The 18174-nt window shown below is 31.1% G+C and overlaps 1 long non-coding RNA gene across 2 annotated transcripts; it reads right to left on the reverse strand.

The window, feature by feature from the left end:
* Positions 1-1220: 1220 nt before the first annotated feature.
* On the reverse strand, positions 1221-9476 carry LOC147387438 (uncharacterized). 2 transcript variants are annotated; one of them, XR_015171370.1, is made up of 3 exons: positions 9041-9476; positions 2281-2391; positions 1221-1700 (listed from the first exon to the last, which is right to left on the reverse strand). It is a non-coding gene; the product is annotated as an uncharacterized LOC147387438 (long non-coding RNA). The 2 variants fall into 2 exon arrangements; XR_015171369.1 differs by lacking the exon at positions 9041-9476 and adding an exon at positions 5030-5282.
* Between the last annotated feature and the right edge of the window lie 8698 nt (positions 9477-18174).

The following is an 18174-nucleotide window of genomic DNA, read 5'->3' on the forward strand; positions in this document are numbered from 1 at the left end:
TTTTTAGTTGTCACATAGTGCCATTCACACCTTAATTGAATGGTGGCTACTCCAAAACTCAAGTAGATGAATTTAAAACCTTTCAAAAGGTTTTGAAGCCCATGTATCTACAACCCCCTTCAAACCTTGCCACAAATTTAAAATCTCAAATACAATGTATATTTTTATATGAATATTTACAAGAACACCCTTGCTCCATTTTAGTTGGAAGCAAAGTATAAAGAGTCCATTTCAGTTCAAATGTTAGTTTTGTTACTTTGATATATTGCTTCTCCATTTCTTTCTTGTTGAGAAAGAAAAGAAAAATACAAATTTAATGGATTAAAATTTATAAAAGTGCACCCAATATTCTTGCCTTAATGTGCTAGCTATTTGATTATTCCAGTTTAATATAGGTCCTATATGCCAATATTTTTTGTTAGTTGTAGCACTTCGTAGAAGCAATTCCTATCTTCTCTGTCATTATTTCTAATATTTATTTGTTAAATGATTTGAGATATCTCTGGTGGTTTCAAGCTAATGACATATCTCTTGACGTTGCTCTACTCTAAAACACCAACAGAAAACAACCAAAGTAGCCTTATCTTCAACCTCTCGCAATAAATAATTTGTTAGTATTTCGGACTCCTAATTTTCACAAGTTAGCAATCCAAATCAGAAAACTCTGAAGCGGCAATCCCGCCTCAAAATTTCTGTAGAAATATCTCCTTTGGATTGCACATGACATTTCCAATGAGGTATTTCAAATATTGACAAAAATGTAAGGGTGTGAAATAAATACAAAATTCCCCGTATCTTGAAACTAGGAGGGTTCCTTCATTATGTTGAAGCGGCATTGCTAATTTAAAGGAGGTATTTCAAATATTGACAAAAATGTAAGGGTGTGAAATAAATACAAAATGCTACGTATGTTGAAACTAGGAGGGGGTTCCTTCAAAAGTTGGGTTCTTGGAGGCCCCATCCCTTTGAAATAGGTATTTTACACACACCCACCCCCCCCCCCCCCCAATCAGTGGATATTTGATTTTTATACCTTACTAGTAAAGTGCACGTGCGTTGCACGTGAAATACATGTTTAAATAAAATATACTTGTCCACAGCAAAGATGGAAAACATGGGAATCACAACTTTCAAAGATTGGCATAACATCCCAGCGTTGGGATTAATTATTTCTTAAAAAGTCAAACAACAAATAGTGCCGACCCCATATGTAACTCACTAAGAGGAGAAATATGTATGGATGTTAAAAGAAGAGAGACATGATGAGGAATACTATATTGTATTAACAGTCTATTGTACAGCCCAAAACGACCATTGATCTTACACCTGAAATCAATAGGAACAGTTTGTTTTTTCATTATATTTACACTCATTTAAATTTCAGTCATAAATTAGTTGACCTCCTTTTACCAGAATCCGTCTTCATTCTCTTTACATGCGTTACCCAACCCAAAGCACCACCACCATCGTTTGCTTGTTAAGTTGGTTGTTGGGCCCAAACTTGCTGATTGGTTACCTGCTGACTTAACTTCACATCCCTCTGGGCCGATGGAGGACCAAGATTTGGACCTTTGACATTGTGACCCACAGTGGGAAGAGACATGGGACCAGTCCTAGGCTTCTCGGAGATCTGTGTCTGGAAATGCAATCTTCATTATGTCAAAGAAGAGAACTTGTACTTTCCTCACTTAAGATCTCACCTGTGCATCAAAAACAGTTCATTGAGATTCTGGCTTCGACTTGTCAAAATAAGGAGAATATGAATACATCCCTAATAACAATTCACTAAATGAAGAGAGGATTGTTTTGTTCTTTTCTTTTTTGACTATGTTCCCTATGAATTGGAAGAATATTCTAATTAGTTACACAACAAAGAATAAAACTACAACATTTTTAAGGTCCTGAAAATATTTGGAAAATCTAAACATTTCTTGAAGCTAATTTTTTTTGTTAACTATGATTTCATTAAAAGAAAAAGAAGTTGAGCAGATTCTCTAACACGTAACGTTTTTTATGGAATGGAACACTGTTCTTGATCACAAATTTTTCTTTTAATTTTTAAAAGAGCTACAATAAGGAAGAATTGTTACGTGCTTTAAAACATGTACCATATCACAGGTCTTCTTTTCTATCTAACTTCCATCTATATTTTCTCTTTTTAATTCTTCATTTTATATAGATTTTCAACAAAGAATTCAAATTTGAAACACGATTGAGTCAATATATCAGAAAAGAAAAATTAGCAATACATCGTTGTTACATTCTCTATAGAAACCTTACCATATTGGGTTGTCGTGTCGGCCAACTTTGCCTAGAAGAGAGACATATCTGGTGGTGGACCGTACACAGTCTTCCATGAGAGTGGAATGAGCCATCCATCTCCTTCATTGGCTACACAAGAAATCAAATGAAGTCGTGTTGAAAAATAAGAGGAAAATAATAATAATTGCAATCTACGGCAAAACTTCTAATTGAAACCAAGTGAGATCCGGTTGGAGACTCGGATGTTTCTAAATAGACAAAGCCTGATATACATTGATAGATTAAAAAACTATTGGTATTTGCATATAGAGGACACGAACACGATACACAAAGAGGGTCCAGTTTAATAACAAATAGGACCTACTTAAGAGCTATATCACAAAATTAACCGATCTGAAGATCCAAGGCACTCAATCTAAAGACCCTTTTTTTTTTCTAAACTGCTCATCATATATTTTCAGTTGAATGGATGGTTAGCTTAACATAGACAAACTTCATGTGCACCAAAAGGTCCTCCATAGAGCCAAATGTAGCTGTTTTCCATGTTTGTGAATGCAACTCATTTAAAATATATATATATATATATATTAAAGCTGTCTGGGCATTAATAATATCCATAAGAATTCAAAATCCAAAGGTTTTAGATGCAAAGTAAAATTAGAAAAAAGGGTCTGTATGACAGAATGAGGATCATTATCTTCAAGTGGATACTACCCCTTAATCTTCCCTATTCCCTACACAATCTCCTTATAAATAAAATCTCACTGAAACATGAAATCCTCAACGAAGAATCCCTAAAAGTCCTTGAAGGCCTTACACCAATATAAAAAAAACTTCACACCACAAAACAGAAAGCCTAATGTGATTATCATTCTCTAGAAACGGTTTGTAAGGTATTCGATAAACAATCAACAGGAAAAAATAAAAATAAAATAAAATAAAAGAGGTGTGGAAGATCAAAACCAAGCATACTCACCACAGAATTTTAATTCTGAAAGAATTAAATATTCAAATATTTATATATTTAGTTAAACTCAGAAGATGACCGAAAAAAAATAAATTAGGAGACCCAAGAAAAATCTGATCACATATGCTACAAATCATATTTATATCATATAATTCAAAAAGAAAAAACATCTTTTATTATAAAGAGATCAAAAAAAGTAAAACTAAAAGAAAAGAAAAACAAAAAATAAAAATATTATGACCGAAAAAAAAATAAATTAGGAGACCCAAGAAAACACATATGCTAAAAATAATATTTATGTCATATAATTCAACAAGAAAAAACATCTTTTATTATAAAGAGATCAAGAAAAGTAAAACTAAAAGAAAGGAAAAACAAAAAATAAAAATATTAGAACTTGTGTTTAAATCTCTTACCGAAAAATTGGAGGGATGGGAAGTCGAAGTTGATTGATGTTAATGAGAAGAATGTTAGAATATTATTGTTTGTAAGCGTAAAAACTATCATCAAAGAATTTTTTGCCTTTCCCCAGTTAATAGTTAATCTTAATCGGTGAACTCCAACCGTTAGATTTAAACAATTTTATTGTAGATTTGAAATCTAATGTTTATTACTCATTAGCCCAGCACGAGTGTAGCATTTATGCATCTAATACATACAAATCTCTCTCAGAAATAATATGAGCCAAATTTTTAAAGAAGTGGATCTATTTGTATATTTTGGAAATGATGAGGAAATGACTTTTGAAGAACAAGAAAAGTAAGGTTTCACAGCTTCCCAAAAAATAAATTAGCGATATCAAGGACATTAATGATTTTGTACTTTTATTGATCCTTAAACGCAACTAATGATTTCTGGACAAATATGTATACCTGATCATGAGATCGAGAAGAATTCATCTCCCTTTGTCTCCATGTGTATATGAAATACCTCTAACAGAAGTGGAATTTACCATTCCCTAAGTTGCACAAAGGAGATATAATTTCACTCATAATTAACCCAAAATTATAAGGGTGTGTTTGATTAATGGAAAATCATTTTCAAGGAAAATTATTTGCCCGGGAAATGATTTCTCAGCATTCATTTGAGTACACATGAAAAACAACTTGGGAAGCATAGTAGCAAGCACAAGGTATGAAAGAGAGTAACATAAAATATATCTCTTCAGAACCCCATGACCGAAAGTATACAAATAATCAACCCGCCACAACAAAATTCAAAAAGTGGGATTCTACAAATATTTATTTATCCCAGATATCGAAACCAACATTTTCGATCAAAACTTGAATGGTTCTCCAAAAACTATGAAGAATCAAATCAAATTACTATTTGATTCAAAACTTCTACCAAATGAACTCTGATTTCCTAAATCTCCTACATGTATCGTGCTACCCAAATCTTCTCTGCTTTCCATTGAAGTCAAAAAAGAAATACAGTACAAGCATCAATTGTAAAATCAATGTTGAGAATTAACCAAAAAATAACAAACATCTATAGATTGGATCACTAAATTTCATCCAAAGACATGAACAAAAGTACACAAATCTAATAATAAAAAAAAACTCCAAATATGGAGAACAAAAATATTCACAAACATATATAGATTGGATCACAAAAAATCATCATATAACATAAATAGCTCTAAATCGGGGGGGGGGGGGGGGGGGGAAGGTCATCTTCAAAACAAAAAGTTGTCTCTTGACAATCTAAAATGCTTAGATTTTCAAAAAGTACAACCAAAGACAGAAACATGAAATAAATAAATATAAATAATAATTAAATGCAAGTAAAAATCGTTACCAGAGATGAAATTGTTCCTGAAATAAAATGCTATTTTTGATCTTTACGCCCAAATATAATCTGAGAAAAAATAAACCATACAAATTGGAAATTAAACTAAAGAATCAGAAATCGGAACCACATGAGAGAGAGAGATAGAGATACGTGGTTGAGATAAAAACTGTAAAGCAGATGAAAACAACAGAATTGATGGAATCAATCTCAAACTTCACTCTCCACCAATCCAAACCATAAGTCAACAAAACGATTTTAATTCCCTCAAACAAAAAAATAAATAAATAAATAAAATAATTTTGCAAATTCTTAAAGTGATGTATTCGTCTATTAATGGTTGGTTGGTTGTAATATATTTAGAATATTTCCATGAAAAGTATGGATATAAAACCATGGAGATGGATCTAGAGAAAAGTTGCAAAGAATCTCAAGACACTAAAAAAATCACTTGCCACACACATAGGGTTCAAACAAGTCATGTGTTTCTTTAGTATCCAATGCGGAAAAAAAATGTTAGCCTCGTCCAAGAAGAATAAGAAGAAGAAAAACAACTTGAAACTGACTTAAACCATTGTTTTGTGTGCTAGGTCAATCAACGGAGAAAATTCAAAGCTACTTCTGGAAAGGTATGAAATCGCACCAATTATTAGTCATCTTAATTGCTTTGGCTAACCTCTAGATCACATGGGTATGATGCAAAAAGATGCACTGAAATGACTGGAAACAATTAAAAATGGGAAAGATAATGATGAGCATCCTTACACATTAGAAATTATCTGAGACTACCCCTATTTAAAGTGGATATTTTAGCATGGATACTATCAAGTTGCAACTAACTCATAAGATATGTTAAACCACACATTTGATAGCTCAAACCTCATACCTATATTAGTATTACCCATCTAGAAGAAATAAGTCTAGAAGTTTTTGCTGACATTTCCTCTAAACATGTCTTGCAGGATATGTTTGTGTACGAGGATTCGACCAGAAAACCCGTACACCCCGTCCACTCATGGCTAGGTTACACTTTCCAGCAAGCAAGTTGGCCATGGCAACCAAGTTGGCCAAGACGAAAACAAAACCAGCTGAAGTGTAAGCCATGGTGCAGAGAAAACAGCTAACACAGTCCGGACTGGGATCTCTGTTTCAAGAACAGATCATTTGTCGACATATTGCTATTCATTTAATGATGCATCCTCTAATGCAAGAGGCATTCACCAGCTGTGACCAACGCAGGCAGCTCGAAAGGCAAAAAGGGAAAGGTCAAGTTAAAATGTAAGAACCCAGGAAAAATGGGTTGTAGTCTGTACATGATTAACATTGTGATTTATTTCATTTAAAGCTCGAAATTGAGCCATTCTTACAATAACCAAGGTTACATAATGGTCAAAATCAATAAATAAATATACATATATACTGGATGAGCTCGAGTAGGAGCTCAAGTAAACCTTATCTGCATGCTAAACTCCATTTACATTAGTTCTATGACCCAAATATAATTGCATTAGACTAACCCTAATGGTTTTGTCTAATGGTATTCCTATCAACATTATGATGTATGTATAAGTTGATGAAGGAAGATTCAATTCAGAAATTAGTAGGGCTAATTCTATTTTAAAATAAACTTTAGTGACCATATAACGTAATAGTGACTACTACAAATAACTTTATCCACTTAAGCTGCTCCTGGAAGAAAGAATAACAAGACACTGGTAGCAGCCAAAGGGCTTTCTTTCATCAATTTCAAAACTACCCACATGAAGTAATCACATGATGTGAGATCAACAGTTTATAAGGCAAAAGACTAACATGACAATTGCCACTATCTGGTGAGCTATTCAGCCATTTCAATCCTGACCATATGCAATATCCGCAAGATGTGAGATATACAGCTTATAGGACAAATGGCCAAGTTAAGTGTAGATAGAAAATAAAAAATAAAAGGAAACCCGACAAGAATCAAGTTACCCCACTTAGTTTTGACACAGTTGCTTCAAATATTCCCCAACCAATGAATGTGTCTTATCTTTTTAATCCAAGGAGAACAGCTCATTCCACATTGCAACTGATTGATTTCTTTCTTTAGCAGCAAATGTTCAACACAGACCTATTAGTCTTACTAACGGCCATTGTAATCAAGCATGTCTGGGTTCCCATGCATGGCATCACATGATTTTTGATAGGCAACATAACAAAATTAAATGCTCAAGAAACTGCCCCAAGTAAACTGGATTGAAGCACAAATCTTGTGGATGATTTTCATTTTTTTTAAGACTTGGTCAATTACACCTAAACTTGGGCTTTATCTAGTTTTATGACTCACCATCATCTATGTCATCAAAGCTTTATCCCAAAATCTGGGGATAGCTGAATAAATCAAGAACTTGTATTCTGTTATATATGACGTCATGTCAATTGTTATCCATTTTAAAATCTACCTCCACTACATCAATTTGCACATTTCTTGTAATTAGGATTGTAAGCAGTCCACATTGCACATGACCAAACCATCTTAATCAACTTTATTTTAGCTTATTAGCACCTATCAAGGCTATTACTACATTTTCATGCAGAAGTTCATCTCTAATTTTAATTTCTTAGTCTTTTCATTCGTCCGTCTCTTGAATTCTGCCACACTGAATATCTGAACATATTTCTTGATAGTCCAAAATTCAGCCCCATAAAGAATAATTGGTCTTACTGCCATATTATACTTCTCTCCCTTTAGTTTGATTGGGATATGTCAATCGCATAGCCTTTCAAAAGCACACCACCTTAATTATCCAACTACAATTCTATGCACAATAGTCATTTCAAGGTATTCCCTAGCCATAAATTTATTGTTGTTCCTCTCGCTATGTATCCTTATTAAAGCTGCACAATACACATCATAAGTTGTCACTGGTTAAAATTATTTTGAATTAAAAATTATCAATACTCGCAATTATTAGTCTATAACCATTGGGCGTAACTGTTGTGTCCTTCAGTAACACCTTTTGTGATTTGTGTCTTTTTTTAAAGCACCCCTCCATAAAAAATTGTACCTCTTTGCATTTAGCACCTCTCTACAAATTCCAATTGGTGTGTTTTCCACTTTGCTTTCAAAAAATATGTTTTTCTTATGTTTAAAGCTTGTGTTTCCTTTTTTTTTTTTTTTCCTTTTGACTATTGGTGATTGATCGATCTTAAAGGGTGTATCTTGAGACAAATCATTCTCTTACCTACGAGAAACAAAGGCTCGCATTGGAGTCGTTCTACCCATACTCAAAATCAAGAACTCCCACATACAACAATACTACATCAACACATGGCTGATTGTCTATTTATCTTATAGTCATAAGTTCTTTAAGACACAACAATACCCAATGTATTTTCCCTCTGTTGTGTTACACTTTTACACTCCAATGTTTAGTATTTTTAAAAATATTGTTCATCTTTAGGGAGCCATACTTATTGTTTGTTCATTCTAAAATTGAAACCTAGTGCTGCCCTCTCAAGGTTGGGACCATTGAATCCTGATAGAGTGATGCCTAGACATTGTCGGTACATGAATAGGGGCAAGTTCTACCTTTAGGACAGCGTGCATAGTAAAATTATGAAAAAGGTAGTTGTGTGTGTGTATATATATATATATATATATATATATATATATATATATATATATATATATGGGTCCCGTTCAGCTATTAAACTAAAAAGATGACCGGAAAATAATAAATTAGGAGACGTAAGAAAAATCTTATCACATATGCTAGAAATCTTATGAAAAAAAAAATTAGGGAAACAATTTTGAGTTCTCAACATATGCAAATCAGAAACAAAAATTATAAAGGAAAAAAATTAATGAAAAAAAACATATGTCAGACATTTTATCAAATAGTTGGCATGCATATACTTAATTATGAAAGAATTAAATATTCAAAATGCATATATTGTAAAGAGATCAATAAAAGAGAAACTAAAAGAAAGGAAAAAACAAAAAATAAAAAAATTAGAACTTGTGTTTAAATCTCTTACCAAAAAATTGGTGGAATGGGAGGTCGAAGTTGATTAATGTTGATGAGAATATTGGGTGAGAGAGAAGATTAGAAGATTGGGTGAGGAGATCTGATTTTTTAATTTAACTAAGTATGAGAAGATTGGGTGAGAAAGAAGATGAGAAGATTGGGTGAGGAGATCTGATTTTTTAATTTAACTAAGTATAAGTATGTATACATTCGAAGCAACGTGATCTTTGAAGACGGTTGCACTCGAAAAGATGCAAAACGGTTGCAATCGAAACGGTTGGAAGCAAAGAGATGCAAAACGGTTGCAACCAAGGAGTTGAAAAGATATACACTCCTTGCGAGGAAGAAAATGATGATGACGATAATCACAGAGAAGACAAGGAATTCGTCCATTAATGGTTTGGAGAGAAGAAAGGTCAGGTTGGGAGAGAAGAAGATGAAGAGGTCCAAAGAGAAAGAAAAGGATGTAAATGGTATTTTATAAAAGAAAAGGATATTTTATAGGATGAGTTTTTTGTGGGATATAAAAGAGATTTATAATAATATATAAGGGTATTTTTGTAAACAAAAAAGTCGTACGAATGAATCTCCTTTTAATATAGGTAATAGATATATCCTTTAACCTACTTCTGACATTAAATATGTTACTATCTTTCTCACAGGTTTATTTTAGTATATTTTCAACGCTACCGTCACCACTGAAAAAACAAACTAAGGCAAGCAAGATTATCGCTCAATAATGTTTTGAAATTTCTATATTATATGAAGGTCTGTTATTGGGTACAAGAGATTTGAGTCAACTCCATTTGTTTCTTCTATAATTGATCAATGGTTTCCACAGAGGCTAATCAAATGGTTTGATAAATGTTACCAATACATATTATTAAATGTTTACAAGATTGTAATTTATCAAACACGTACCATCTGTAAACTTAGTATCCCTTTCAAAATTATGATCAGTTTCATTGACCCATAAACCAACTTAACAATCCTGAAATTATGGTGACATAATGATCCAAATCTTCACAAAAAAAAAAAAAAAGTTTTGTGAGGACTGCAGCTGAATGAAGCATCTAATGTTGTCCCAATTTTGCTTTGGACTCAAATGGATCTATTTTTCGATGTAGACTGTTTTGTGTGTGGTGTTGTCCATTTACAAAAAAAAAAAAAAAAAAGGTCTGTTATAGGTGGAAAGAGTTACATAAATATTGATTATTTAAGTGGATTTTTTTTTTAATGTTGAGTGTAAATTTTCTTCCACTCTTTGGTGCATCTTACCCCAATTAAGCCCCGTGACCCTCTTATAGACATAGTTATTCTTTTGGTTTGTGGAGCCTAATAGCACTGGTCAATAAAGAGGTACTATAAATCAAGCCACACCTTCACACCAACTGAGCTCATTGGGGGGTTCGAGGATGGAGTGTTCGAACTGTAGATGATGATAAAATAAAGAGTAAAAGAAAACATTGGCAAGTAAGGGTCGAACCACAGAGACAACGTTAATCAAAAGTATTTTTACTTCTAATCTAATTCAAGTTTAACAAGCGATTTAAAAAAAAATAGTTTGTTAGAGAGGATTTATCTAAAATAAACTACTAAAATAAAAACATAAAATTACGATAGAGAAGTATAGATCAATTGGATCCACCTTCACAAGCTTTATCAGTGAATTCTGGTTCTCTTTTTATCTCGATCCACTAAACAAAGCTAATTTTTGTGAATCGGAAAATCAAGCAGTTAAAATACAAACAAGATCAAAAGTATGCAATAACTTAGGTAGAAAATATTAGATAAATATTAATTGTTCTCTGTGAAGCATGATTCTTCTTAAACTTATCAAATAAAGAAACCATAAAAACTATAAGAAACATTTAATATTCAACCTAATAATAAAAACATACGTTATCTCAATAACTCAGGTGGAGATTATTAGATAAACATTGATTGTTTTCTGTAAAGTATGATTCTTCTTGAACTTATCAATTATATTCAATATGTATGATAGAAAAAATTATTTATGGCTTGAACCACAATACTAATCTTCTTCAACCTTCAAACCTAAAGAAAAGAATAGGATTTTAAAGTAGAAGATTACTTTTTAAAGAATATTATAGAGTTTTCTATAGAGGGATTACTGTGAGGTTCAAAATATTTTACCCTATTCTTGAACCAAGGGACTAATCTACTTCAAACCTTCAAACCTAAAGAAAAATAGAGGATTTTTAAAGTAGAAGATGAAATTTTTTGAAAAAAAGTCTAAGATGTTCTACAAAGGGATTAAACGAGATTAAAAATTATGGATTAAGATGAGATCAAATGGAATAAAATTAAGAAGTTGAAAATTTTTAAATTGATTTTATGATATAAAAAAATGAAATATTTTTAATTACAGGATGAAGATGAGGGTATTTAGGTTATTTTTTGTTAGTATAGAAAAGAAGAACAAGGTCTATGGGGGCTCGTCTTCAATTTGAAAATATAGGGGCATCTCAAATATTCACCCAAATGTTGAGGGGTGTCTAGATCAACAAAAATGTTGGGTAGGAGGCATGTCATCAGTTCTAAAACACAGGGCTATCTCAAATGTCCAATAAAAATTGAGGGGGCATGTCATCATTTGAGAGCAAAGTGGTGTCTTAAACTATTCATCGAAAAATTGAGAGGGGTAACAAGGTCAAAATTTAGCGCATAAAATGGGTCGGACTTCACCCAAAATCCAGAGTGATTCAAGAATTGAGTTTAGCAGGTTCGGATCCTTGGAATAGATCTAAATAAAAAAAAAAGGGGTCAAATATAGTTTAATATACCTTGACCCAATGGATATGAATCCATCCCAAGATTCGTCAGGATCCAAATATATATTGTTTCAAAACCTTATTTTTAAGTTTTTCTAAATATCCTTTTCTACATCGATTTTTTAATATTAGTTAGTATGAACTTAGACGGATATGATCAGATCCAAATTAATATAAAGAAATCCATATCTGAATATAGATATAGTTAGTTCCAACCACGGTCCAATGATTTTATGCTCTAAGGAAATATATTAGCAACCTCCAATACTTAAAATTTTCATAAATGTCATTATTGGAGGTTGCTAATATCCCATGTGGTCTTGGACGTTAACATTCCCCCAATATATTTTGCAATAGAAATTAGATTGTTTTTAAAAAAATATTTTTTTAAATTAAAAATTCTAATCTATTTATTTACGAGAGTGAGAATTTTGTTGACATGTTTTAAAAAGTGTCTTGTAGAGTTAAGTTGATAATAGTTCCTCAATTACATATGCCCTGATACCAATTAGTGAAAGTGAAACTCTTTCCTTACTAACATAGTAAGATTTTGGCTCAAATGGAATACCACATCAGAAATCCAACACCACAGCCCTCTTAAGTTTCATCCAAAAACTCAAATTCAAAAAACAAATAAAAAACATTTCTTTTGAATTAGATCCAAGGTTTTGAAAATGGATGCCTACCGAACTTCCACATAACTCTCAAACTAAAAAAAAAAATGAAATTCTACCAGTAAAAATACATTTTTTTATTATTACTTTTATTTTCAAAATTCATAGAATTTAGTCTTCTACAACACTGAAGCATGGGGTCATGTTTCTGGATGCGTATAAAAAAGTGAGCCCAAGGAGTTGTAGTAAGGGTGAAATCCTTACTAACATAGTAGACTAGGTGGACTCTTGGTGAAAACATTTCATGGCTGTCTAGGTAGTGTTGTTAATTATTAAATCTTTTTTTTTTTTTTTCCTTTTTCCATTGTTTTCTTATTTTAGTTGATGTGTTAGATCAATTGGTGGGACTAACCAATCTTCGATAAACTCCTAGAAACCCTAATTAGAATATAAGTATGATGCATTGTAATATTGTGTTCATTCATTCAACATATTATCATAGTGCATAACCTCCTCAATCATATTGATATGATGTATCAATGTACGACACATTATAATGCATCATACTAATATTCGACCACTAAAACCTCTAAGAGAAAGAGTAGTAGAGGTTTATTGAAATCAAAATTTTCTTCCAAAAATTGTTCTAACAGTACATTTAAACTTATTAATTATTATTATCTTTTTATAAAAATGAATAAAATTGCAAGCCCATGACTCTGATTAGGGGAGGAGCATGGATTTTCTTGTAGGGGGGCAAACTATAGTTTCCGATATGGTCAAAGAGCTTGAAGATGAGTGGTTTTGAGGGAAAAAATTTGAGGGTTTATTTTATTAAAGGTTGAAGAAAAAGGCATTCAACTCATTTCTCATTAATCTATGAGAGAAGACCTAAGTCAAGGGGAAATGTCATTCCTTTGAAAGTATATATAGGGTTCTCAAATACTGACTAGATTGCCTAAATGCCTCTATAACCTTGATCTTTTCTAATAGATTAATGCAAAATGACCTCAATACCCTCACATCAAATTTAAAATAAAAAATTATTTTATTTATGTTTCCAAGTTGGCCATCTTCAACATCTAGGGTATTTTATTTTATTTTTTTGTCCCTCGTGTTGAACCATAGTACTAATCTATTTCAACCTTCAAACCTAAGAAACAATATAGGATTTTTAAAGTAAAAGATCATATGTTATTTTGAAAGAAAATTATAGGATTTTCTATAAACGGATTAAGATGTAGTTCAGAATATTTTACCCCAATCTTGAACCAAAGGACTAATCTACTTAAACCTTCAAAACTAACATATATATATATATATATATATATATATATATATATATATATATTTATAGGATTTTTTAAATAGAAGATGAGCTATTTGAAAGAAAATTATAGGATTTTTCTACAAAGGGATATTGGCCGAGGTTTAAAATGTTGTACTAAGATAAGGTTAAATAGATTAAAATTAAATTTCTATAGAATTCAAAACTTCTTAGGGAAATCAAGATCATTGCAATCAGAGATTAAGGATTTAGGTATGAGGGGGCTAACAAGGTCAAAAATTGGTATGTCACCCATTAGAAAACACAGGGGGTATCTTAATTAATAAAATAATAGAGGAGCTCTAATAAATCAAAAAATTTGAGTGATGGTGGGGGCAAACTTAAAATATATAAAAAGTTATATAGAGGATCATGTAATTTAAAAAAAAATCTTGTGGGGGTAAATGCCCCATTGCCCCCATTGTAAATCCACCCAACTCTAATAACCACATTAGTTAATTTGTGGAATTTAAAAAAAAAAATCATTACTAATATTTAATAAGTTAAGGGTTTGATGCAATTTTAAAATTACACTAAATTAATATTTTAAATGACAAAAACATTCTTGTAATATATTAAATAATAAACTATGATATAAATTAGATAAATAGTACATAAATCCTCATTTTTGTTATACATGTGGGTTTGCTTATGCCACCTACTAGTAATCTATCATATTTGAAATATTTAAATAAAAAAAATCCTAACCCTCAGAAAAAATCTAATTTTTGATGCACATGAAAACTACATAGCGTACTAGATCTAGATCAATAAGGTAACTCTTTTTATTTTTTGAAACAAAATATATTCAATGTGGCTCAAGTGAGCTATTTGTAGTTTTTGGGTATTTTGGCATATTACCTGAGTTTTATTCGTATCGTATAACATCTACACCTCTTTATGTTTTGTAATGATGGAGTTTGGGGATTCTAGATCTCAGATTTGCCAGTCCAATCAATTACGAATCATTTATCATATGTGATTAATAACACATGTTTAGAAATTATTGGGCATAAACTTCAGGGTGATTTAGACATGCCCCCTTATATTTTGCTAAATATTAAAGATACCCCCTTATGGTTTGAAAATGGTGACATGCATCCCTTAACCTTAGTTTTCTACATAGACTAAGAGAAAAATGTTTGAACACACTCACTTCAACTTCTAATAAGAAAATCCAGATTTTTCTTCTAATAACCAATCATCTTCAACCTTATTGGATAAAAAATCTAACTCTCATCAACTATCTTAAGATTTTATTTACTTCATCTCTTCAACCTTCAAATATCAGCAAGATAGAATTTTTTAGCAAGTATAAAATGATGAAATTTTGGATTGAAAACTTTAGGATTTTCTACGGAGAAGGCAAAGTAGAAAATAATAGATTAAAATAAGGTCAAATAGATTAAAGTTAATCTAGAAATTAAAGAGAATGAAGAAGACATGTTTTGGGAAGAAAAAACAAATAATACTTTTGAAAATTTTGAAAATGATGGAATTTTGAGTAGAAAAATCTAGGGTTTTATGTAAAAAGTGTTAGTTCAAGGTAGAAAACTATGAATTGAAATTAAGTTAAGTAGATATACCATGGAGTTTGAAGAACTTGAAGATGATTGGTTATAAGAAGAAAAATCTAGGTTTTTGGATAGAGGTTGAAGATGAGGGCATTTGAGTCTTTTTCTCTTAGCATATTTAAAAGACTAAGCTCAAGGGATGCATGTCATCAATTTCAAAACATAGGGGAGTATCTCTAATTATGATTTATTAATTCTAGAAATGCGATCAGTCCAATTGATTTTAGTGAAAAAAAAAATGAAATTATGATATGTTGATGGATCAATTTCTCCTCCACATAAAATAAATAAAAAAACATCCAAAAAGAATAAAGAAAATAAGAGAGACAAAAATAAAACAAGTATCCTAATAAATTGCATGCATGCCTGCAAATATATATATATATATATATATATATATATATATATATATATATATATATATATATATATATATATATATATATATATATAGATATATATAGGATCAGGTTCAAGGGCCATATGAGAAAACATATGAGAAAACTTTCAACGGTAATTAAAATTTAAAAATATGGGTTAGAAATTTCGGATTGAGCTGATTTTTTGTGAGGATGATCTCTATGATGGGAAGATCATCCAAAAAAAAAATCAGCCCAATCTGAAACTTCTAACCCTATTAAAAGTGATTTAGAATGTGGACCGTCGATTTTTTACCAATTTTTATCACTAATTTGTAAATCACTTTTGATGGATTTAGAAGTTTCTGATTGAGTTGATTTTTTGTGAGGATGATCTTCTCATCATAGTGACCATCCTTGCAAAAAATCAGCTCAATCCAAAACCTCTAACCCTTATTTTGAAAAACGAAAGTTTTCTCATATGTTTTCTCATATGGCCCTTGAACCTGACCCATATATATATATATATATTAAACTAAGGAAATATCAGAAGAAAAATCATATAAATAAAACAAATATCCTAATAAATTGCATGCATGCCTGCAATTATATATATATATATATATATATATATATATACGGGGCGGTTCAAGGGCCATATGAGAAAACATATGAAAAAACTTTCGTTTTTAAAAATAAGAGTTAGAGGTTTTGGATTGAGCTGAGTTTTTGCAAGGATGGTCACTATGATGAAAAGATCATCCTCACAAAAAATCAGCTCAATCAGAAACTTCTAAATCCATCAAAAGTGATTTACAAATTAGTGATAAAAATTAGTAAAAAATCGACGGTCCACATTCTAAATCACTTTTAATGGGGTTAGAAGTTTCAGATTGGGCTGATTTTGTTTTTGGATGATCTTCCCATCATAGAGATCATCCTCACAAAAAATCAGCTCAATCCAAAATTTCTAACCCATATTTTAAAATTTTATTAAAAACAAAAGTTTTTACATATGTTTTCTCATATGGCCCTTGAACCTGACCCATATATATATATATATATATAGGTGGCGTTCTTTTAACAAAATCCTAGGCAACATTCTACACAAAGCATTCTGCCTTATATGGGCTAAAAATTTCATGATAGGCTGACTTTTGTGAGGATAATCTATATGATGAGAAAATTATCCATACAAAAAATCAGCAAACTCTGAAATTTCTAACCTTAGTTTATAAGATGATGAATTGTGAACCGTCAATTTTTACCGTTGGTTTGTGACGACTTTTCATGGGGTTATAAGTTTCAGAATTGGCTGATTTTTTATGGGGATGATCTACTGACTATAGAGATCATCCTCACAAAAAATCATTCCATTATGAAACATTTTAGCCATTAAGACAAAACTTTGTCTAGAATGTTAGCTGGGATTTTGTCAAAAGAACACTACCATATATATATATATATATATATATATATATATATATATATATATATAAATTAAAATAAGGAAATGACAAAGAAGAAAAATCATATAAATAGAAAGGAAAATATAATCACTTACTAACTAATTGTTGGATAGTTTATATCTTCTCACTTCTGAGATTGGCTACCTGTACCAACCCAACTAAAATTTTTATTTCTTAACCATTACATGGAAATATCTCTCTCAAACGATCAAAAAATTAAAAAATTAAGTAACAATTAAAATATTTTTAATGAATTAATTAAAGAACTTAGAGCACAAAAATATTGAAGCAAAATATATAGAAAGCAAATAAACTCAACAATTATGGGTACATCTAGACTCACATGATCACCTTTGAATTTCATCCAAGTCAAAAAGAACTTGTATGAGCTTCAATGCCAAAAAAAGATCTTCAATCGTCCCGTCCGTATGAGCTTCAATGGATTCGTTTTGTTAGATTTCGATTCAGAGTGAGATCCAAAGATGCTATCGATCCAAAATCTAATCGGTTTTTTTGCGTTCAGGTTAGATTTCTTCAAGTTTGGAAGTCTCAATTGACTTAAGGAATATATTTTTTTTTTCAAAATTTGGGATACAGCCGTCTCAGTTGACTTTAGGAATTTGACTAGTCTTACTAAATTACTGAATCTCAAGGCCATGTTCACGGTGGATGAGACTTAGTAAAATCTCTTTTCCTCCCTAACTTGGTAAGGCTAGTCGGAATTGTCTTTTGTGTGCTGTCTCAATTATTAATGAGAGATTTATCCAGCAGATCTATCTCTTATAATTTTATTACAAAAATTCCCTTATTAAATTACTCGACAAACCTTACTTTATGAATCAAACTATCATGACTAATCTTCTAAGATTTCAAATTTTACTATGGATTATTGAGTCGACATGAATTATCAAAATGGGCAATCAAACACCACATCCTTCTAAATTTCATGGAAAAAATAAAAAACAAATACTTTTTGAGCTTAATCGAAGTTGTTGAAAATCGATGG

This window comes from Akebia trifoliata, chromosome 13 (assembly GCF_017979445.1).
Source record: "Akebia trifoliata isolate Shusen 1 chromosome 13, ASM1797944v1, whole genome shotgun sequence".
NCBI classification, from domain to species: domain Eukaryota; kingdom Viridiplantae; phylum Streptophyta; class Magnoliopsida; order Ranunculales; family Lardizabalaceae; genus Akebia; species Akebia trifoliata.